The sequence below is a fragment of the Ahaetulla prasina genome, chromosome 5 (genome assembly GCF_028640845.1).
Source record: "Ahaetulla prasina isolate Xishuangbanna chromosome 5, ASM2864084v1, whole genome shotgun sequence".
Classification (NCBI taxonomy): domain Eukaryota; kingdom Metazoa; phylum Chordata; class Lepidosauria; order Squamata; family Colubridae; genus Ahaetulla; species Ahaetulla prasina.
Window position 1 is genome coordinate 50,365,933 of NC_080543.1, and position 25,916 is coordinate 50,391,848.

At 33.2% G+C, this 25,916-nt stretch overlaps 1 protein-coding gene across 3 annotated transcripts in view; it reads left to right on the plus strand.

Annotated features, from left to right (window-relative positions):
• CXADR (CXADR Ig-like cell adhesion molecule) overlaps positions 1 to 25,916 on the plus strand; it is a 365,654-nt gene that overhangs the window by 116,335 nt on the left and 223,403 nt on the right. For all 3 annotated transcript variants that reach the window (XM_058186358.1, XM_058186359.1, XM_058186357.1), the window contains one exon: positions 13,636 to 13,696. The gene's annotated coding sequence lies outside the window, so the exon portion shown is untranslated. The remainder of the gene's footprint in view (positions 1 to 13,635; positions 13,697 to 25,916) is intronic.

Genomic DNA, 25,916 nt, shown 5'->3' on the forward strand with positions numbered 1-25,916 from the left:
AGTTTTCTAAAGTATTGTTGGATTATGTCCCCCATCAGTATTCCAAAACCAACTTTCAGTTGTGCCATCAGTATATGTGCAAATAATTCATGCCTTGTCCCACATTGCTCTATATGTTTGCATGATTGTACTTTTTGGTTAGGAACTGGAAGAAGAAACACAGTGAGAAGCTGTGTACTTTTTATCTTCTGTCCATTCCCTATGTATCAATGTCATGTCATGTACCACAATGTCAGTAATCCCACATTTTTTTTAAGCAATAACCAAACCTATGTTTTGTGTTCTGTGAACAGTACTCTATAAGCATTGTTCTAATCTACTCCTGGTTATAGTCACAAAAGATTTATTCAAAATCCTAGTAGAATAAATATGCTTTTTCATAGGACCATTAGCCTAGCTTCTCTCATAACAGCCTGACAAAAGTATCCTCTTCGCATTTCATTTATCATCCTTGTCGAACTCCCTTTGATTGGATTTTTGTTTTAACTACTTTCTTCCCACATATGAACATTTATTTTCAATTCCTCATTTTTTTCCCCACTGCTGTCTTGACTCTCAGACTCTTCCTTTTTACTTCAGGCTTCACCAGTATCTCCAATATGTCAGTTAAAAAAAAACAACCCAGATATGGTTGCTTTGTAATCAAACATGAATGTTTGTACAGTGACATAAGCAAATGCCAAACAGCAATGGATAGTGTTGTAATGATGGGATTAAACAACAAGTTAGTAAGACTTAATCACTCTTGTTTATGTTAAGAATTCAAGTCACTTTTATGATGATACAAGTGCAAATGAGATTTCCATAGTCCTCTTTCTGAAAATATGATAAATATGTGTAAAACTCTGTAGGAGCATAATTTTTTAAAAGTGAAAATTGTACCTGGAAATTTGTAATTCTAGAACATAACTCCTTCAATATTTATATTTTCAAATCTAATAATATACAACTAATCTGTTACATCATCAAAGGAGAGAAACTATACAAACTACTACTAAACAACCTTGATTCAGTGGATCAGAAATAAAAATGGCAAAATATGTTTCAAAATTTTGGAAAGATTTCTAAATATGCATTTTTATAAAAAAAAATATTGCTAGAGTAAAACATGAATTATGATGTAGAAAACTGTAACCAAATAAATAAAAAATATAATCAAATGGGATGATAAAAAATCTCCAAGGTATTGAGTCAGATATACAGGCAGAAAGAAAATTGGGAAGGGGAGGGAGATATATACTGTATAATTTTTTGTAAATTTTGGAAATTAGCAAAAATTATTTCTTTCTAGAAACCCCACCCTCAAATAGATATTTCTAAATATATCTTATTTCAAGGGATGCTTAGCCATTGTCCACTCTACTGCTTCCCTCAATAGAGACCAATGAATACATTGTCATCAAGAATACAGTAGAAATCTCCCATTTTTACATAAATACTATGTACGTATGGATATGAGCAGGATTTGTTAATCATAAACCTCTATTGTGTTAGCTGATAGTATATTAAATTTTAGACTCTATTCTCAGATTTATTATGTTTCAATTTCTTTAACTTCTGAATATAAACTATTTTCATTTTTTATGAGTTTGTCTATGTAAGATTGCTCATAATCCAGGACAATTGAGAGTTGCATTGTCTGTACTATTGATTCTGACAAATAAATTGTCTCTTCCATTGATTCAGGGATATGGTTTGCTGGATTTATTTTAATACATTCTAAACTAATGATTAATCTGATTTTTCCAAAAGGAAAGTATATAGAGTACTTCACAGAAGTTTGGCATTATTAATAAAATTTTGAAAAATCGCTTCTCAAAAAAATTTGCAAATTAGATTAAAAAAATAGAAAGTATTTTGAATAAAGGTTGGATTATTTTCTGCTTCTGTTAGTTGTAAATTTCCAATTAACTCTTATAGAAGAATTTTTGCTGGTTTTCTTTTTCTGAAACCTGAGCCTCAACAGTATACTATTGCCTAAAATCTTTTACACAGTAAAGTTTCAGGGTATATACAGATTTGTAGCAGATACCGGAAACAACAAGATCTCTGGTTTCATCAGAAACCTTCCCTAGAAATCCCTTCTGTGTAAGAAACATAGTGAACCCAATCTCCTTTATTGGAGATACTGATTTTTGTTGATTTAATTCTTTTATTCACAAAATCTCTGCTATTCTACTAAAAATGAAAGCCTGTGTTAAACTTATGCAGAAACAAGAATTATGAACACATCTTTTGAAAATACAAATGAGTAGTTTTGAATTTTTGCTTTAGCAAATAGTAAGAAACTTTTACAAATTCAAGAAGGGATAATTGCACATTTTTATTTTATTCTTTAGATGATGATGATGATGATATTGATTATGATGAAGAAGAAGAAGAAGAAGAAGAGAGATGAGAGAGAGAGAGAGAGAGAGAGAGAGAGAGAGAGGATAGATTTGTTATTCAACTGTGAATTCTTATTAAAACATTAAAGTATAGTGCTTTTCCATAAAAGCATTAATTCACAATATTCCACATTACATTTGAAATATTAGTTCCATAGTTTTCAACAATTAGATATATCTCATCAATGAAACATTATTCTTAACTCATTCAGAAGAAATTCTATTTACCAAAATAAATCAGTGATATAACCTAGAATATTTGTTTATATAATATAATATATGAGGTCTAAGGTTTTAAAATAAGGTCAAGAAACAGATTTAATTAACTTCATGTGCTTTTCACTGCCTTGAAAGGGTAGGAAATAAGGCAGTTCACAAACTTCCCACATAGCCATATATGCCCAGGACATGGGAAGCTTCCAAGGAAGGGAAAAATGGGGTGTGAATGAAATGGGAAATCATTTTTGAGTTAATACTAAAGCAGCCCGCTCAAAATGTTTTGAATTGGCAGCTTTGTAACAACACTCAATAGAGCTTCAATATTCTTTGTTCCACTAGAATACATTTCATACAATTTTGAGAGTTCAGCTGTATAAAACATTTGAATTCCATTGTTGATTCTGAAAACAATCCACCTACCAATTTCCATAAAATATAATCAAGGCCATAGGTTTTACAATGCTTATAAATTATAATAAATCCCTATAGGAATCAGTGAATATATAATTCTGTTCTTATCAACTGACATTTGTTTAGATAAGCATGTTTTATATATTGTATATAAAACGTTCCACTCTGAACAGAAAGAAGTATTTACGATGTCTTTAAATGTGTAGCATGTTGCTTATATAATCAGCAAGGTACAGGACAATGAGAAAGCTAATCCAGCCTCAACGAATGTGCCATAACTTTTACTTACTGTTTTGGGGTTTTATTTTCATTGTTTGCCAATTTTCTGTAGCAAAGCAACTGATGTTTATGCTTGCACATAAGGGTGTCTGTTGGCTGTTGAACAAAAGCACAACAAAGCAAAACAAAAAAGAGAGCAAATGCTTCTTCTTAATTGTATGAAAAACATATCCCATTAAAACGCAGCCTTTGTTTTTATATATAACTTCAGCGGCATTAGCAACTTTTGTGTAAAAGGCAAGCTAGTTTGTGCCACCCCTTTGCATTAGCTATCTTTAAAATAAGGCAGGATAACAGAAGTGAAATTCCCTATCCACCTGCAAAAATTCCGTCTCACAGCAAATTTTAAAACAAAATCAGCAATGTTATCAGGTAAATTAGCAGTGCTGAAGCAGTGTTGTGGTGGTGCAAGTGTAATTACTGCTTTCCCGTAAAACCCTCATTCCTCCATCACCAATCCAGAGCCGTGGTGGTGCAGTGGTTAAAATGCAGTATCACAGGCTAACTTTGCCCACTGCCAGGAGTTTGATCCTGTCCAGCTCGAAGTTGATTCAGCCTTCCAATATTGGTAAAATCATATATTGGTAAAATTGATAAAACTCAGATTGTTGGGTGCAATTTGCTTAGAAGTAAAATGCTTAGAGAGGGCTGTAAAGCAATATGAAGTATAAGTGCTATTGCTATTGGTATCCAGTCCAGATCAATAATAATAAGGATAAAATCAGTCTCTGCGGCACCATGGATTAGCCTCTAAAAGGTTTGGCGGGGGAAGGTGGAGCTTCAAAATCATAACTCACAAAACAGGTTAAATGCAATGGTCAGGTTGCTATCCTTGTTTCATTCTAAGAATGAAACCATATATTTCATGGTCAGAACAAACTTTAAGATGTCTGAAATAGTCTTTTTGAATCTGAATAATGTACTGAAAAACTTTTCCATATCCCTCAGCATTGGTCAAAATCATTTCTATTCAGAGGGTTGAGTCTCTTTCACTAAGGGAAGACCACTGCGGCTCAGTCAAAGGGACTTGTTAAAAAGTAGAACAAAACACACAGTTTTGTTTTTTAAAAAAGCATCTTAAAGGTATAAAAAGATGAAAATAAGTTGATGTTTTAAGTATAATTTAAAAGTTTATTTAAAAATTATTTGATTACACTTTGCACTGCTTTAAAAAAAAGGAAAAAAATATCTTGGTCAGTCACTGAGGCTGCAAAGGGTCCATTCATGGTATTCCATAATTTCCTGTAATGTATTTAAGATCAAAAGAATCTGCAAAAGTGTAAAAAGTATTCTTTATATCAAAATCTCTGTGTAGATTAAATGTTTTTAAAAATCCGACTATGAAAAATGCTTCAATTTTTTGCCTCTCCCTTTGAGCCAGCTTTGAAAAACATTTTTTGGTCTTGTCCTCTTAAATTTATCTTAGCGTTGTGATGGTATCAATGTTGATAGTAAGTGGCATTACACATTTCTCCATTCTTTTGCAGCCTTGTTTGTTTATGGTATCTCGAAATATTAGACTGGCATAATTATTATTCTCCAGTTTCTTCTTTATTGCTTTTATTCTTTATTGCTTTTGCAAGTACTGAAAAATCAGAAATGTATATTTTATTGATAAGATATATCAAATCTATTTCCTAAAATAGAAATAGAATATTTCCATTTCACTAAATAGTGAACATTTCATTCACTACAATCAATTAATTAATAATTTTGATCTGCAGACAGTTAGTGACCACTGAAATACAAGTTGGATATTTAAGTATATTTTTCTCTTTTCAACAATGAACTGAAGAAACCCTACCAACAACAAAAACAAAAACTTTTCTTACAGGAAAATTAATGCAACCCCTCAATTTAGTTGGATTTTATGTTATTTAAAGCTATTTTGAAGAAGTAAACATTTGATAAAGCTATAATTCAGAAGATACTTTCAGATGTTTTCTCTGCTAAACATTTTCTTTTCTGTAGTCCTCCTTTAAGAAGGACTTTTCTGTAGTCCTTCTTAAACTAGAGGCTATCAACACCTCATTGCTCTTTCCTGAAGAAAAATGCCAGAGACATTTTTAAACATTATAGATCAGATTTGCTGTTATCATGAGCAAGCACCAACATGGACAGCTGCAAATCCAGATAGCATGAACAGTGATGAGAGATGCTATGAGTTATTGTCCAGCAATACTTAGATCCCACATTCTTTCCCATTCGAGAATGAAAGTGATTTAATAAGATTTTTGTGTTCTATCTAGAAAAGCATGATTATTATTCATATCCAAGAACACAGGCAAAGGGGAAAGAGATTTCTGTTCTGTGTGTTGCATAAACCAGTGGAATGTAAAGAAGAAAGAATATATTTAGAGTTCCTATAATGGTAGTAGTACTCTAAAAAGAATATCAGTGCCTCGGATCACTGAACTATGCTTTTTGACACTCTTTAAATTGAAATTTTTAATATGTGTTGAGTAGTTACTGAAATGGGAAAAGGACACATGAGAAATACAAAGAAGAATTAGAATAATCATAAAGCAGAAAAAAATAGAAAAAAATAAAGCAGCACATTCAGAATGGAACAATGGGGAAATTATTCTAAGATATAATTTGGTTTATTATTTTCATTGATTAACTTAAGCCAGTGTCACCTCTTAGTAGTCACACAATTTTCCAGGATGATCTGTCCAAAACTTTTTTTTGTTCCAATAGTAAACTCATAAGTGCTGTAATCAAATCAATCCTTTTCCCCTTTCTTTCTACCTTTCCCAGCAGTGTGCAAAATATGGTAATTTGAACCTGGTTATTTATGTGTCAAGTGATAACTCTAGATTTATTTGTTATATTATACAACAGAACTCACAATAATATTTTGTAATGAAGAAATTGCTGTAGGTAGCAGAAATTTGTTAAGTCATTTTCCTGCATAATGTCAATTTTTAGGCTGAGTAATCAACCTATATTCTCCTCCTTATTATATCCAATTTTGGCAGTCTTGTCTTGAACCAAAACAGCACACCTACTTCGATTGCATGTTTTCTTAATTTCAAATTGAAATTGATCATAAGGTTCATCAACTTTGTCTTCTCATTAGTAGTAGGAAGTCAAACTTGAATAAACAGGCCAACTGAAAAATATAAGCAAGCCATCTGAGTAATATAATTTATACTATTTAATCATTGATTTTAGTGTATCCCAATACTTGCAAATAACTTTTCTTTCCAATGAAAAACAGAGATAGAACTTTTGAGCAGCAAATGCTGTAGATATATCTACAAGAGAGATCTAGTGAAATGTAATTATATGGAAAGACCTTAGTTATTATTTTAAGGAAAATTCTATTATTAAGAATCAATCAAAGATATTTGATCCTGAATGGACCAGAGACAATAACTGTAATGGTTGAAGTTGAAACTGAAATTGACGGTGTTGCAGATTTCTGCAAGTAAAGGGCTTTGAAGTTAATTTCTGTTGTTGGGCTCATCTGTTAATTATTTCTTTGTACAAGAGGTAATGATAGATCAAAATAAGAGTGTAAATAATTGTTACATGGTGCCAGGAAAATAGGTGGTATTACGGATTAACATGGTATGTAGTAAAAAAGTATAGATAAGAAATACTGTTAGACAGGAATCCTGCAAAACGTAAGAAGGCAGAAAATAGTACATTATCATATATACACTGCAAAATATACCTGTGAAATAAACATTTTTTTACCAGATAGTTTTGATTAATCCTTGTTCAAACATAAAATAATGTAGAATATAATAAAATAGAACAGTTTTCCATACACAAAAATCAAACATATAAGAAAATTCATAAATGAGCAAGCAATAATTCTCACTCCTAATTGCAACGATATCCCAACTTTACTTGATATTGTCTTTTGTAAATTCAAAATATATTGACATATGATCTGTCTATCTATCATCTATCTATATATCTATATATGCACGTACACACACATTTGTTATTATTAGAGCATGAAACCCCATATTTTTCCAAACATGCCAAATTTTAAGTTGTTATATATTGAACATGTACAATATACATCTCTTCTAAAAAGGGGTTTCTCAATAATTCAAAATATTGTACAATTTTATTCAAAAATGGATAAAGAAGGTTGAAAATACCTCTAGCCATTAATAAAAATTAAAAATTATTCACAATTAAATAATTTGGCATGCAAATGAAATGAGGAAATAATTCTTTCTGTTTCTGAAAAATAATTTTTAAGTCAGAAAGATGATTTATAGATCTTTATGGGAATAATATGTTCAACAGTGGGATTGAAAAAAATGGCTTAAAGGTAGCTTTCAAAAAAAAATAATGTAAAGGAAGTTATTAAAAATATAAGAAATGGTAAGACCACAAGTGTAAATGATATAACTGGAGAAATGTCAAACTATGGGTGTGGTTTGCTTAAATTGTGGCTATACAATTTCTTTAAATTATGTATGAATGCTGCAGTAATTACTTATGATTAAAAGAATGTGGTTATTTTTCCCCTACACAAAAAGAAAGGAAATAAGAATTAATATAAATAACACATAGTTGTTACTTTATTAAGTATACTTATCACAATGCAGAGCAGAATTATCACTTAAAATATGTGAAATATGACAATAAGTTAAGTTTTGAAGATACAGGACTTTTATGCTGGGAAAGCCATAGTGTGCTTTTCAGCACACCACTAAGAAATATATAATATGTGTGAAAAAGTTTATTGTATATTTATCATTATCAATCTTCACAAAACAAATCATTAGCCCACATACTTGTAGATTTATAAACTAGACCACTAACTTTTTAAAAAAAGTAAAAAAAAACACTTTAAAATAAGAACAAGAAAATAAGTCAGTTATATAAAAGTAGCCTTTAAAATGAAACTAAAACAAGACAGACATCTGAAAAGAAATTTGGGTTATAAGCTTCAATAATGAATAGACCTCTGGCAAAGCTAGCTGAAACCGAATAAGTAGAAAACAAAATACGATCTCCATTTAAAGGCTAATTAAAAAAGAATAAGTCTTAAAGGTATAAATAAGCCATATTATGCTCAACCGAATTCATCTGGTCTTAGTAATCATATCCTTTACTACTTTATGTTTGTTAATTTACAGAAAGTGTAAAATAAAGTTCTACATAAAATCTGAGTTGAACATTGAATGAGTCATGGGAAAAGAGTAGTATATGATAGAAACGAAATATATAAAAAGATAAATCGAATGATTAGTGAATGGTTCATCATTGATGTGTTCAGCATTGACAAAGATGTGTTCATTTTCTAATATTTTATGGCTAAATCTATGAGTATACTTGCAATGATGTTCAAGGCATTTTGGTTCGGGTTATCAGTATGAGTGCACTTTTGGATATAGGTAAAGCCATATTGCTGCATGAAATCTAAATGATCTGCAACTGATATTAATAACATGTTGCAATTAGGAGCATAAACCTGTAATTAACATATCAAAGATTATCAAAGTTGTGACTGACAGAAAAAGTATAATTAAGGATTCCATGCAGTATTTTACATGGCTGGCAAAAAAACCAGCACATACATACATCTACAAATGTCTACTAAGGAAATAAATCTTGAATGAATAAAACTTAAGATATAAATATGTTGTACAAAACTAGTGTATTTTATGTAATGTGTTCCAGGCTATTTTTGTGAAAAAGAGCAAAAACTGATGGAACAGTTTTACAAACATTTGTAAAAGCGTGCTTCTATACATTTTTCTGAATACCAATGAGTGTTAAGTGTAATATAAAAGGAGTTTGAAAGCAATGGAATGTGATCTTTAAGATGTAGGTTATAAAAGCAAAAATAAGATCAAGAATAAACTTGCTATGAATGAATGTCAATGGAATGGAATAAAAAAGATAGCACATTAAGGTAGTTTGGACATAGAGACCAATTAATTTGCAAAACAAATATAAGAAGAAAGAGTGAATGCATTAAAAAGAAGTCGACCAAGAAAGTTGTGATCAGATGGAGATATGATTCCTGAAAAGTTTTTTAAAAAAAGTAAAATACCCCAGATCAAAAGGCAAAGTATGAAGCGGTAGGTGCTTGTGGTCATTCATATCTTGATCATCTCCCATTTATATTACTGCAATGCGCTGTACATAAGGATGCCCTTGAAGACCACCTGGAAACTTCAGCTAGCCCAGAATGCAGCAGAGCAGACAGTAATGGGGACCTACATTTGCCCAACCTTTGTTCTGCAAGCTGCAGTTTTATCCATATAGAATTCTTGTATTGTTCAGAGAGATGTCTGCTTTATGCATATTATTAATTTTATTTATAAAAAGTTATTAAGCTTACCTTAGAGTCTGGAATAATTGGGGAGAAATATACTGCAGATCAGATAATGTTACTAGGGTTTGCTGCACAGTCCATTCTGCCTTCAAATGGAGGGGAAGGGGGAGGAGGAAGAGGAGGAGGAAGCATTGTGCTATCATGATGGGAACAACTAGCTCCTGTATCTTTTTTAAAAACTTTAAATTTATTTTTAAATATTAGCAATTTAAAAATTGTGAATGAAGGAAGACATTATTTTCAATCATTTTGTAAATGTACTCCTTGAATGTGGTTAGGAATTATAAAACACACCAAGATAAAGTCATCTGAACTTAAGGAAGCATAAGTATCTTTCTTGGCATAAGTATCTTTCTTTAATGAAGGAACATCGAGTTCTCTAGTTTACCTGTGGTACAGCTGCCTTTGTCTATAATTTGTACCTGGATATAGACATACACTTATAAAAGTAACAGGAAGATGTAGGGGAACCATTGGAAAATATCTAATATATATTAAGATTTGGACATGTTGGGAAAGTTTTTTTATTTATAAAAACAAAATAAGCACTGTTTTAAACATTAAATATGCACAATAAAAACTACTTCAAGTCTTTAAGAATGTAACTCAGTCGAGACAAGTTCTAAAGTATGCAAGTGTACAAATATTTTAACTGCTCTATTTAGAAGCTGCCCTATTTCTTTCCCTCTCTTTCCCCTGTCCCAGCCAGATCCACCTATATCTGCCAAGGAGCAAATGAAAGAATGAGCAAGGATCAGATTCACTTTGGGACGCTCCACTCCCCAGGCATTGTTACATTTACACAGCATAATTCTGCCTCTGGCTAGTGGACAGAAAAGGTGGGCAGCTGGCCAGGTACAGGTTACCATGACTCCTAACTCTCAGTAGTGATGCATTTTTTTTAGCTGGCGGTATGAAGAATGGATTGAACTTTGGATATAAAGTAGACAATAGCTGCCTTCACAGAATGATTTTTGAGAATGCACTCAATATTTGGATAAAAGGATGTGACTTTTACCAATGATATTTTGCAATTATGCAACGTAACTTTTTTTAAAAAAGACCTTCCTGAGTTTTTCGCCTATTGCCTTTTTCTTGAATGTGTCAGAAAATGGTAAATCTTTGTATCCTACTTCAAATAAATTCTGCAAGTGATCCTTAAAGCACAACCTCCCTCCCTTCTTCCTCCCTTCCTCCCTCCCTCCACCAAGGATTTCCCATTCCAGAGAAGATGAAGGTGTCTATATCTGCATGTATTATTTGTGTTTTGCCGGAAGGAAAGTTTAAACCTCCAATTCTGATTGTTGAAAAATACAAGTATCTTGACTTTTGCTGAACAGGCCTTTGACAAGCGCAAACCCGGCAACAGCACTCCCTGAGCATGCGTTCATTATAAGCACTGTGTATTCAGCTGGCATTCTGCCTTTTGCCCCTTTCCTTTGGCAAGTTTTGCAATCCACATTTATGAAATCAGCACAATGCTTCTGTTGTTATTTTTATACGGGGGCTGGTTTGTCTTGCTTCTAGTTCTTCACAGAGAGTTATCACAAGAATTTCTTGGGTGTTGTTCTGTCTGACTAGAATTCTCAGAGAAATAGCAAAAATACAGCAGACCTTATGGTTTTAAGCCTGAATCAATACCCAGGGAGATATCTATCCTGACTTTGGCAATGAAGTTACTGCAGTAGTTCACAAAAATAATTAAGTCATGGTTAGGGTACTTCAGACATAGTCCAGTAAAATGAAAAAAACGGTTTCTGTCGTGTGATTTGAATGAAAATGTGTTGTGATGGCTTTTTCTCCCAAACAGATATCTAGCAGTTTTATTTCAATGCTTTTCTTTTTCTTTTTAATTCTGATTGCATAACTAGTTGCATTGCTTTTAAGGGCTTTTTAATTCATGTCAGAATACTGCTGAAAATGCAAAAATAAAAATGAAGACTCAAGAATATTATTATTAACTCTGGACTACATTTAATCTTAATTAAATGAGGAAGTAATGCAGATATCCCTTGTCAATTTCCTATTCAGTTAAACTTTGATTATTAGTATGACATTAATTATATAGATGTGGCTGCTAAGGAATGCAACTTTTTCCCTTAAACCGAGTGGGTCAAGCTCCATGAAATTGCTAGAATAACTCAGCTTTCTAGTCAGTGCCTAAAACAAAATGCTGATTCTTCTGGCACTTCTAAGAAGTCTTTTTTCTGTATAATAGCATTACAAATTATTTAGCATCATAAACCATATACTTAGAAGTTGATATAGGTAGTAAGTGGATTTCAGGTTGGTAACAGTGCCTATTTCTGGGTTTGTGTTAGTAAGGGAAAATGTGCACATTTATTTTTTCAGGAAGCCATGTAGATGTACTTATGGTATTAAACTGTAATGCCAGTGTAAAAAACCAGCTCTTTATAAATGTTTGTTGCTGTGTGATTTGAGTATTTCTAATCAAAATTAATTTTCACTTGAAGACAGAATGCAAAAAGAATTCAGATCAATATGCAGTATTGTTATATGCCTTATTATGACTCTTTTTATTTTGTATTTCTCTGTCAAAAAGTAACAACTATGTCTCAGTACGAAAAAAATATTTTCAATTAAACATTATTGATAAAAATATAAGAGTTATATTCTCTACAGGCATACAGATCACATAAACAGTTAATATTTCTAATAATTCATTGTGTGCTCTCAATATGGAATTTATTCTATTATGGCGAACTATTTTTGTCTGTTGATTGAAAAGTGCTCACAGTTACTGCCAAGTGAAACATTATTCACATTTCACAAACATAAACCCTTAACTGGTATTTTAGCTAAATTATTAAGTACTGTATTTTTCAGAGTATAAGACACACCTTTTTCCCCCAAAAAAGAGGGTGAAAATCTGGGTGCATCTTATACTCTGAATGTAGCCCCACCCAGCTTCTCAAACGGAGGTTTCAGAGGCTGAAAAAAGCATCAGAAATGAAGCTTCAGAAAAGAAGCCCCCAAACAGAGCTTCAGAGGCTTTTTTTCTGAAGCTCTGTTTCAGAGGCTTTCAGAGGCAGAAATAAAAGTTTTTTCTGAAACAGAGTTTCAGAAGTTTCAGAGGAAGAAAAAAAGCAAAAAAAAGCAAGGCACAGAATTCACAACCAAGGAACCTGTTGCTAAAATTCACTTCTGGGAACAGCTGATTGGGGGTATTCCAGGAGGCCTATCCACCTGCCAATCAGCTTTTTTTCTTATTTTCCTCCCCAAACACTAAGGTGCGTCTTATACTCGGAAAAATGCGGTAGCTTGGTGCATCAGTCTATCTCTTTATATTGAGATTAAAATACAGGTAATAGTTAAGGCAACAGGCTAGAAATTGGGAGACTGATAGTTCTAGTGCTGCCTAAGGCATGAAATCACTTGGGTGACTTTGGGCCAGTTTATTCTTTCTCAGCTCTAGGAAGCAGGCAATAGCAAACCACTACTGAAAGCTTGCCAAGAAAGCTGCAGTCACCAGGATTTTTTTTAAAAAAAACCAAAAGGGAACAAAAAATATCCTTGTTTAGCTACTGCTCATTAAATGACCATTCACAAAAACAATAGGAATAGCAATAGAAAAAAATCATTTTCCCTTTTCATGGGGGGTGCCAATTGTTTTAGTGAAAGATATGAATATTTCATAAACAGGAAGTTTTTGTAAAATGATAATTATAGTAAAAGTTATCATAGTTTAGGCTACAATATTTAGCAGGGTCATCAAGCATTTACATAGGTTTGCAGCATTAGTCTCATTGCTAAATAGCATATATTTCTGTTTTGTCCATTTAAAAATATTTAAATGTATATTTAATATATATTTAAATATTTTAAAAATATTTAGAGGTATATTATTTCTTTTCTTTTAATTATTGAAAAAATAGTTAAGCATATCCTGCCAAAGAGTTCAGGAGATGCCTCAGGGGAGAATGACATGATCCTGTGATATAATTTTTAAAGGCCTCTTAATACAGAACTGTTTTCATGCTGTATTTCTTAATTCTATTATAGTGTTGTGAAAAATAAATGGAAAAAACAGATGAAGAATTTGATCATATAAGAACTAAATAAGGTAATAAAATATTAAATGTATCTTTATATAGTCTCATACATGCTATTTAAGTAATGTTTCAATGCAAACTTTTAACTAATAATATGAGTACAGTGTCTAAGCTTACCTTACCCTAAAATTTTATTTAAATATTTTGGATTATATGAAAGTGAGATTTATCAGTGATGAGAACCAAATTGAATTCCTTATTTCAAGTATGTGAAATAATGTCACAAATAATGTGTATTGCAATGACTTTCTCTGTAGTAATCTTTTTTGAGTCGAGAGTCCTATTTATATTTACCGGATAGTATATGTATTCCATTCTAGGAATGAAATATGATAACATTATAATGTTTTACCATAGGTTTGTTTGGAAAAACATTTTAGGAAGACTTAACAATATTTTGGAATAAAAGAATTAATATTTCTAAAGCAAAGTCTATGATAATGAAAGTGACAAACAACGAAGATTTTTTTATTGATCAAGTTTAATAAATCAGGGAGTGTCTTTCAGTCTTTGACTTTAGAGTACAATCTATTAAAAGAAACATAATGTACCTACCGATACTGGGGCTCATTGCACTTTGGGGGCCCAATATGGATCATGAGCAGGAGTAAAATCTAAAAATTTTCCCTAGCGGTTCTGTGAGCATGCCTTAATGGGTGGGCATGGCTTGGTGGTCAGATGGCTGGGTGGGCGTGGCCAATAACAATAAATAATAAAAATAATAAACAAAGTATACAAAACAATAAGAGGTACCAAAAACCAACTTTCACACTTTACACACGCACAACACAACACAACACAATTGACTCACACACAATGTAAAACATCTGCACCTCACCCAAAACGGCCCCTGCAACAAGCAGGAACCTCACACAGCCACAAAAAGCTCAAAAACCAACTTTCACACTTTACACACACACAACACACAACACAACACAACTGATTCACACGCAATGTAAAACATCTTACGGGACCGCCTACTGCTACCAAATACCTCTCACCGACCCGTGCGCTCTCACAGAGAGGGACTCCTCAGGGTGCCGTCAGCTAGGCAGTGCCGTCTGGCGACACCCAGGGGAAGGGCCTTCTCTGTGGGGGCTCCCACCCTCTGGAATGAACTCCCTCCAGGACTTCGCCAACTTCTGGACCTCCAGACCTTTATATGAGCTTAAAACACACTTATTTATCTGCGCGGGACTGGATTAGATTTTAAAGTTATGGGTTTTAAGGGTTTTTTATTATTTATACTATTTTAAATTTGGGGCAATAGAATAAGTTTTTTAATTGTTTTTTTTAAATCTGTATTTATATGTATTTTAACTGCCTGTGAACCGCCCTGAGTCCTTAGGGAGATAGGGCGGTATATAAATTTGAAAAATAAATAAATAAATAAATAAAATCTGCACCTCACCCAAAATGGCCCCTGCAACAAGCAGGAACCTCACACAGCCACAAAAAGCTCAAAAACCAACTTTCACACTTTACATACACACAACACAACACAACTGACTCACACACACTCACACACACACACACAAAATGACACATACAGCTTTATGAGATTTTGTGTGTTTGTGTAGTTAGAGTGAAACACTACAGAAACACACCAAATCTCAGAAAGCTGCACAAATATTTTATTTTATTATTTTATTTTATTTATATTTTTTAGATCAGGGGTGTCCAACCTTAAGGTTTGTGGACTTCAACTCCCAGAGTTCCTCAGCCAGCAAAGATTGGCTTTGAGTTGCTCACCAAGGAGATGGATTGCAGGCAGGCAGATTCAGTTGCTAGCTGATGCAACTGATTGTAGCAGCCGAAGCAAAGCAAGGCTTAACGAGCCTGAAAGAAGCAGCAATTAGGCAAGTGGGGACAGACAGTTGGGTGGGCATGGGGGGGGCTGTTGTAAGAGGTTGTAAAAATATGGTTTTAAAAGCCTGTGATGATCAGGCAACTCATCTGGGATCGCCAGAGGAAAAAAAATTTTTTAAAAGGCTCCTCTGACGATCCCAGCTGAAGTTGCCTGATCGCCAGAACCTCTTAAAAGGATTGTTTTAACAACTTCTTCAGCCAAAGAGCTTGTAGAAAACATGTTTTCTAAAGGTTCCGGTGATCAGGCAACTCAGCTGGGATCACCAGAGGAGCCTTTTAAAAGCTTTTTTTTAAAAGCATTTTTTCGGCTGAAGAAAAAATGCTTTTAAAAGTAAAAAAAAACACACTTCTGATGATGGTGCTGCTCAGCAGGGGCAGGGGGTGGGGGCAGGGATTTTTGCTACCTGTTCTCCAGCCCATCGCTGCCATCGGTACCAGATCAGGTGATCCTGTCTGAATCAGGAGCATTTCACCCCGATCATGAGGCATGTCCATCTTTTTCTTCTAATGGAAGACATTATATGGGGATACGTAGGTGGATCACTTCACTTTCTCTCATGATCTGCTATCCTCTTAATATGATTTTTTTAATAGAATGCACAACAAACTGATTTACATTTGTTGCTACTATCTGAATGCTGATTTAATAAATCTGTTTTGTTCTCTGAGTTTAAGAAGCTAATCAGAGAGGCTAGATATTTGTTTGCTTTTTTTGGATTGAGAGTTTGATTTTTCATTCTTACTGGTAAATTTGCATCACATTTTTATTTTTGAATTATGAAATGTAAGCTACAGTGGTACCTCAGTAGTCATTATTAATTGGTTTTGAGAGGAGCGATGAGCACTAAAATGAGTGCCAAACAAAACATGTGACTTACCACATGGCTCTTTGTTCTGGTTGGGAAGAGCTTCCTGTCTGTTCCTTTTCCTATGTCAGTAACCTTTCCAGCATGGCCGACTTTCTGTTGACCCTTTGTGGCCCCTCTCTTCTTTTTTCAGTGACCTTTCTGGCAGGGCTGACTTCTTGTCTGTTCCCCTTGGCCATCCTCCTTTTCCTATCACAGCACATCAAATACCAAACATCGAGTACCAGGATAACATTTTTGCACCAAAATGCATTGAGTACCACATTTTGAAGCAGTCGAGTACCAAGGAACTACTGTATCAGTATTTCACTAGCCAAAATTTATTCTTAGTTTTCTGCAAATGATTTTGTCATAGATCTGTTGGATAAATATACTTTTTGAGTGGTTTTTCAATATTTAAAACATGCATAATTGTAATCATCTTATGTTTTATATCATTTTTCAAATATGAAATTGAGATTTGCTTCACCTCATAAATGCTTAGCAATTGTTTTTTCAAATTTATTTCCATAAGTGCCAATTGACATAAACCCGTAGATCCGATCTTGTGATGAAATACTTTGCACAAGCTCGTTTCTACGGGTCAGTGTCAGTCTGGTGATTTAACAGAAATGTACAAAGAAGGTTGTATCACACATCATTACTGATTTCTAGGCAGCTATTTTCAAGCAGTCAATGTTTTTGCATACAGTACGTACATACATAGATACATACATACATACATACATATATACATACATATTGGGAAAATGCTTTGAAATTATTTTTAAAATGATTACAACCAATAAACAAATAATAATAATAAAAAAATGAAGTTGGCTTTCTTAGTACATATAGTACTTTGTAGATTTAGAAATGTAGTAACTTGGGATTACAAAATTGGCCATTCCACAGTTAGCAATAAAAATTGTATAGGACTACAAGTCTGTGGATTATAAAATATAATAACTGCAAATGATTGCATCCCATTGGGATTTATACTCTTGTAAATGATGCTGGTGGAGGAATAAAGAGAGAAAAAGATAAATAGATGTAGGTGGGAACATAAAAATACCTAGAGGCATTTCTGGCAGAAGTTTATGCATCTATTGTACAGGTAGTTCTCAACATACAACAGTTCATTTAATGACCATTTGAAGTTACAATGCCACTGGAAAAAGTGACTTATGCCTGTTTTTCACACGACCATTGTAGCATCCCCATAGTCACTTGATCAAAATTCAGTCGCTTGGCATCTGACTCATGATGGTTGCAGTGTCCTGATGTCATGTGATCAACTTTTGTGACCTGACAAGTAAAGTTAATGGGGAAGCCATAGTCATATAACAGTGGTGTTACTAATTTAACAACTGCAAAGATTCACTTAATGACTGTGGCAACAAAGGTCATAAAATGTAGCAAAGTTCACGTAACAATTTTCTCACTTAGCAACAGAAATTTTGGGCTCAATTGTAGTTATAAAGTCAAGGACTACATGTACATTTAGAATCATAAAATGTGCTAATATTGTAGAGTGTCTGGAGATGAACAATCTGAGCAGTATAGAAATATGACAAATAAATAAATATTAATATCTGACTTGTGGAGACAAAATTTGGCCAAACTCCTTATACACTAAGCTCTGTAGTCAAAAAAAGATAATTTATTTTAGCCCAAGGGCAAATTGGGAGCTATTGAACATTACGGAATGGGTTTACATTACAGAATTGGTCTCCCAATTGGTTAGACATTTACACACATGCACACCCACACCCACACCCACACGCCCTTCATATAGTGGATATCAAAATACCAGGTTTTTGAGATGTAAAAAAAAAATCAGACCAAGATAAGCTTTTTTCCCTACCTTTAATAGAATATATAAGCTATATAATTCAATGGAAAATAAACTGAAATCTTTCAGGGAGGAAATGTAAAAATAAAAAACTTACAGTAATATGGTTGTCAAGGTTCCGACTGATGAATCCAAGGTGATCCAATAGTCTTCATACAAAACCTTTATTGAGTACATCACTTCAGCACTTTTGAAGGCAAAACCAGATCTAGATCTTTCTGTGCTAATCCCCATAGTTAAAGTTTACATTCTTCCACCCTCCCAATTAACTCAGGTCACAATTAACTCAGTCTTCGAATATTGTTGTGGGAAAATCTTTTGTAAACACCTGCCAAAATGTCCTTGATTCTCACTCCAACATCTTGATGTCTGGCCCATGTTCTATCTCCTGCTCCCTCCCCCATAGTTCGTTGGCAAGCTGAAATGTGATAGTAGTGGCAACAGCAAGATGTCTTTCGAAGCTTGACAGTGGTTACATAAGTGTGCACACCCATAAATTAATATTTTGTTGAAGTACTTTTTGATTTTATGACAGCATTCAATCTTTTGGGGTAAAAGCTTGGGAATCTTTGATCATTCTTCCTTCCAAAATGTGTAAGATTGCAAGGACATCTCCTGTGCACAACCCTCTTCAGGTCATTCCACAGATTTTCAATTGGATTCAGGTTTGGGCTGGACCATTCCAAAATTTGATTTTCTAAAGCCATTGTTTGTTGATTTGGAGATATGCTGTGTCATGTTGAAAGGTCAAATTCCTCTTCATCTTCAGCATTTTAGCAGAGGTCTGAACATTTTGTGCAAAACATGACTGACATTTGGAAATGTTCATAATTCGCTCTATCTTGACTAAACTGCAGAAAAGCAGCCAAAAAGTATAACACTGCCACTACAATGTTAAAAAGGGTATGGAGTACTTTTGGCAATCCACAATGTTGTTTTTGTATCGAACATACTTTTTGGAATTATGCCCAAAAAGTCCAACCTTGGTCTCATCAGACCATAACAAATTTTCCCAAATGCTTTTATCAGACTTGATGTAGGTTTCTATATTTTCGTTTGTAAGAAAAGACTTCCATCTTGCCAGCCAGTGGTGGGTTGCTCCTGATTCGGCCTGGTAAAAGTTCCTGAACCGGTAGTAAAAGCAGCAGGAGACTCCGCCCACCATCCCGGACATCATCATGGACGATCTGCCCATGTTTTTGTTTTTTCATCAGCTTTTTTCTTGTTTTTTCATCAATTTTAGAGGGGAATGCAATTCTTGATAATATTACTGCTGTCATATTTTTTCAACTTGTGGATGACTGTCTTCACTGTGTTCCATAGTATATCCAATGCCAATTTTTTTTTCTACCCCTCATCTGACTGATAGTTTTCAACAATGAGATCCCTTTGATGCTTTGTAAGGTCTTGACAGACCATGGCTTTTAATGTAAGAAGCAACTGAGTAAATGTCAGACAATCCTACTACAACAGCTGAATTTTATATGGCCTTGATCAGAGTTACTTTAATTAATGGCAAGTATGTACTGGCTACTATTTATGACAGTTTCAATATAAAAATTCTGAACACAGCCACATCCTTACTTATAGGAGGGTATGCATACTTATGCAACCATGTTATTGTACTTTTTAAATTGTTATTTCTCCCCCTAAAAGGTTTGTTTGTTTTTCAATTGAATTGTATATGTTATATTTAATGTGGAAAAAAATCTGAAGTGCTTTATCTTGGTCTGATTTCTTTATATTTCAAAAACTTGGCATTTTAACAGGGATATGTAAACTTTTTATATCCACTGTATACAGTGGATATATACATTCCTATATATTTATCAGATTTATTATGACTGAAAAAAATTGAACCGAGATCTTTTAGATCAACTGTTGCCTTATCATTATATTTGAAAGAATATATCTGATTCAACAGATGAAATCTGAGATTTTCTACACACCAGACCAATGATATATGCATTTAAGTGCATTATGAAAAATATGTGGCAAAAATATTTTGTGGCTGGAATGTAAAGTGGCCGTAAGGTTTATTGTTCTGCAAAAGCATTTAAAATGTATGTGTTTAATATGATTTATTTGAATTATTACAACCTCATAATTTATCTCATTGTGCAAAAGTAAATGCAGTCAATAGGGCAGATGCCAAATGTTCAGTGATCTTTCTACACTCATGTTAAACATGACAATCTATGAAAAAACTTTTCCAAAAGAGAAGATCAGAAGACATTACAAGCTGTGTGCATCCGGGTTGAGGTAGTAGGTTGTATGGTTTAGAGTTACACCCAGGAGTTAACTGTACAACCTTCTAGCTTTCCTTGGAGCACACTTGAATCTTCAAAGATTTCATCATCTTTTTAATCTATCCAAGCACTGTGTAGTAAATGTAGAAAAAATACTACAGATAGTAATTGACTTATGACCATAATTCAGACTGGAATTTCCATTGTTAAGTAATATGATTGTTAAGTGAGTCATATTTCATTTTATAACTTTTTTGCCATGGTCATTAAGTAAATTATGTAGTGGTTAAATTAATCTGGCTTCCACATTGTCCTTGCTTGTTGAAAACACCCTGGAAAGGTGAACAATTGTGATCACAGCTCCGGGAACCTGCAACCCCAAATTTGATCATGTGACCATGAGGCCACTGCATCAATCATAAGTGCAAGTGGTGGTTTCCACCATTGTCCTAGATTTGGTCATTAAACAAATAGTCATAAGTCAAGGACTACCTGGATGAAGTTTTACTGATATTGAAATGACTATTTTATTTACAATGTTATAAAAGAAGCTAATATTTTGCTCTATAATTAAACATCTTAGTATTTGAGAAAGAATGACGCCTTGTTTTAGGTATATTTATAATAATGTTGGAAATGTTTTAGGAACATTATCTGAAATATTTACATTCACAAACAAAGGAGCACGCTTCTGTATATTATAATTATAACATGTACATTTGTATTTGAAGAAAAATCAATTATTTTTCTTTAAAGTACATTTTGATGGGTTTTTTAAAAAAATATAAAAGAACATTTTCATAAATATGCTTGTTTTAAATGAAGAAATATATCAGAGTTTTTGAGGGATTATTTTTAGTATAAAGCATCCAAATGCTTTTGAAATAATATTTCAGAAGCATTTCTGAATTTCTGAAACAGACTTTTCAGGTTTAGAAAACTTAGAACTCTGCTGCCTTTGACATGACCTGAGTTTAACTCATAGAATCATCTATTACAATGTCCTTCCTGTTGAAGACTACTTCAGCTTCAATTGCAACAATACACGGGCACACAATAGATTTAAGCTTAATGTTAACCGCTCCAATCTTGATCGCAGAAAATATGACTTCAGTAACAGAGTTGTTAATACTTGGAATACACTACCAGACTCTGTGGTCTCTTCCCCAAATCCCCAAAGCTTTAACCAAAAACTGTTGACCTCACCCCTTTCCTAAGAAGTCTGTAAGAGGCGTGCATAAGAGCACAAGCGTGCCTACCGTTCCTGTCCTAATGTTTCCTTTCATTATATCCAATTAATATAGTTATTACATACTTATGCTATATATATATATGCTTATATATTGTATAGTTATTTCATGGTTATGCTTATATATACTATTGTGTCAAAATAAATAAATAAAAATAAAAATATAAGGCACTAATCATTTGTGGCTTTTGACATATGAGGGAGCTATTAGCAAAACAGTGATCGAGTACAAAGCCAAAAATGAAGTTGCTGGGCCCAGTAGAAAAAGTTGAAATAGGAAGCGTGTTTTAAGAAACAGTTAAAATATGATGTGTTCTCTATTTTTCATAAGTATTTTCTGATTGTTAGTTTGGGCTTGCCTGGAATGTTCATGCTATTTGCAATTTGGCAATAAACAAAGCTTTGCTTCTATAAATGCTATAAAAACAGGACAATGACTATCTTTATTGAATCTGCTGATCTCTTATTTTAATGTTTTGCTGAAATAAAATATTATGGTTTAACCCTACAAATACATTTCCTTTTCCTTTTTCTATTTTCTCTTTAAGTAATCTAATCACTCTGTGGATGATCTAAGAGCATAGGCTGTATGTACGGTGTTTGTCCATTGAGGAAAATCTCCACCAAATTTTTGAAACCATTTTCATCAAACTAAAACATCCATATGTGTATGTGGCATATATGTAATGAAAATAGGGTTCACATAGATTGAGATGTCATCTGCTATCTGTGCATAAGGAATCCCAATACTGATAGGAGGAGAATACAATTCTGATCCCTTTGCATATGGTCTAAGAATTTAAAGTGGATTAGCAGGCACTTTCTGTTAATTGCTGCTTTACTTGCAGGTAACAATGTAAAAATTTGTAGGATCTGAATATTTTTCAGCACTATTTCATATAATTTTTATTGTTCTCTGATATATTTGAGAAAAGATCTGAGTTATAATATAAATTATTTGTCCTTTTTTTAATGTAGTTTATGTTTTTTCTTGGAACACATTCATATATTCTTGAGTTTGACTAGATAGTCGAGACTTTCTAGGAATGAGAAAAGGGTTGATGCATATAGTGGAATACATCTTGACCTTAAAATCAAAATATATGTGAAAAACCAAGCACATCCTCAATGAAGATGAGGAAGTCTTAAGATGTTCAATTAACTGAAGAAAGATAGGGTAATGGACCAGGGTGGTATTCACTTACCTTCGTTACCAGTTCGCAAATGTGAGCATGCACACCACCTCCGCGCATGCGCAGAGCCTTCTGTGCATGTGGATAGCATCAAAAATGGGACATGATGACATCTGGGTGGGTGGGAGGAGCCTCCTGCAGCCACCACTACTGGTTCATCTGAACCGGATGTAACTAGATGAATACCACCACTGTAATGTACACTCTGATGTGAGGAATGAATATTCACCAAAAGAAGCAAAATTATCTAAGAGTACCCTTCTGCCCATCTTATTATATGGAAGTGAGAGTTGAGTTAATATGTCAAGAAAACAGAAATACATTATAAAAGTTAGTGGAGAATATTATTTTGCTATATGGATGTGATGTAAAGAACAATGGTCTGCAAGATGGAACTATATGAAAAGTTATTTAAAAATATATGTGAAAGAAAACAAGAATAGGCCAAGATTGGAGAGGCTTTCAATGAATGTTGTTTGAAACTACAAAAAATTAACTCAACTCTCACTTCCATATAGCAAGATGGTCAGGATACTCTTAGATAAGAGTATCTCCATTCTCTTTTGATGAATATTCATTCTTCACACTAGAGTGCACATTACCCCATCTTTCTACCATTTCAACCATTTCATATGTATGTATGTTTGTTTGTATGTATGTATTCTGCAGGATTAATGGATCTCAATATAGTTTTCTTTGTAGTTTCTCAATATAGCTTTGTTAGTAGTTTTGTTTTGTTTGTTGTTTCAAACAACATCCATTGAAAGCTTGTCCAATCTTGGCCTTATCCGTATCAGCCACATATACTGATTCATACCAGACCTTTTATCTTTAAAGTCTCTCTCATTTTGAATAACTTTTTAATTCCACCCTGCTATAACTTTCTTGGTCTTTCCCTTCTTCCCCACTCTTCAGCTAATTCACTGAAGAAGAAGGGAAGACCAAGAAAGTTATGAGGTTTAATTATTGCAACATGTTTTTGTAATCTTGTATTGTTATTGCATTAATTTATATTTAAACAAATTCATATCTAGGCCTAGAAAGCATTACATTAGGAGTGACAACATACATATGTGAACCCACATATCCAACACTTTTTAAAATATATATATATATTTATTTAAGCATAAGGTTGTAGTGCTATAGGAAAACCTTGCCTATAATACTAAATACAACCATGTGGGACTTGCAGATGAGTCAAGCCATTCATGTAAAACAGTTTGCCACATGGTTCAAATTATTTTGTTCATGCTATCATGGGCATGGGGAAAGCAAGCTAAATGTTTTCTTCCAGATATGCGTGCTTTCTATGTAAAAGTAAATGTTGTAACTAGAAGACTTGGGGGGGGGTGTTGCATATGTTATAGCAATAATTACCTCGTATTATATGATAACTATCCTGCAAATATATCAAACATAATCATTTCCTCCTTTCATTTTTTTATTTTAATATACAGATGCCAACCTTGCAATTCACCAATTGGAACTGTTTGCAGATTTGCTCATTAGGATCAAGATGCCATGATTGTGAGAATATGGTTGCAGATCCATTGATCTGAAACATTTAAAATAAAAGCAATATAGAAAAATTATTAACAATTAACAATATTATCCACAAATTAATTCTTTCTTTTGAAATAAGAAAATTAGTTTTCGAATTTCTTTCAAAAGAGAAGGATTTTTTTTTAATGAAATCCTCATATTTGGAATAAAAATGGTTACACTTATTCAGTTAGAAGTTGGCCACAAGTCAAAATGTCTTGTTGTTTGAAGACCTATGCATCTTGCTGGAGAGGATAGGGTGAGGAAATATGTGTAGTCATATTGTCATGAGAACTCCACCGCTTACTTGTTTATCTTCAGTGTCATAACATAAATATGACAGTAAATGTCATAAACATCACTGTGGTTAAGAACAGATACATGTGTTACACGTTTTCTAGTAGTTTACAAGTTCCTTGCTTTTCTGTTGAATATTAGGAAGATGGAAGGATTACTCCTATTGAGGGTGGGTAACTTCATTATAGTGGGAAAAAATTATAAAAGAAATTAACAGCATCAACAGAAGCAAACATATGTACCTCTTCCATGTTTAACAATCAACATTCTTCTTTTTTTAAAGAATCTCAAGTTCTTAAGAAAAAAATAGAAACAGCTTTTGCATGTTTTCTGAGAAATAGCACAATCTGTTTTCTTACTTTTTCATTACTAATAACTGATTATAACACATATAAATCTATGGCTGTGAGATAAATGTAGCATTATTCCTCGGAAATACCCACAGAAGAATGTGTTAGGGAGTTTATTCCCCATAATTGCAGATTGAAAAGAAAGTCTTTTTTTTTTGTTTTGTTTGTTTGTTTACATTTATACCCCGCCCTTCTCCGAAGACTCAGGGCGGCTTACAATGTATAGGGCAATAGTCTCATTCTATTTGTATATATTTACAAAGTCAACTTATTGCCCCCCCCAACAATCTGGGTCCTCATTTTATAGTCTTGAGTCTAATATGAGTTAGGAAAGAGGCTACGGAAGTTCTGTAAAAAGACAATGGATCAAACTTAACTTATGAAAACTGATTTTATTATTTTCAGCACTTTATTAAAAGTTATCATGACAATAAACTATTGCAAACTAGAAAAATGAAAGAATAAAAATAAGGATTATAAGGTGCAGAAAATAAACAAGGAAAGAGAGAGAGGAAAAAGAATAAGGAAAAACTAAGAAAAAAGTTTTTTAAAAAACAAAACAAAACAAAAGCATTTCCCCATGTAAAGAACTCTTTACAATTAATTCCTAAATCTTATTTCAAATTTATCTGGACCCTTATTTTGTCTGTAGCTTTCTAAAATTGAAAACTTAACTATGCTTTTGCTGTTTATTTCCCCCTCCCAATTTTTTTTTCAAACTTGTCATTAAAACTTTCTTTTGTTAAGGATTGAAGGAAACTCATGTGATGTTTTCAGATTGG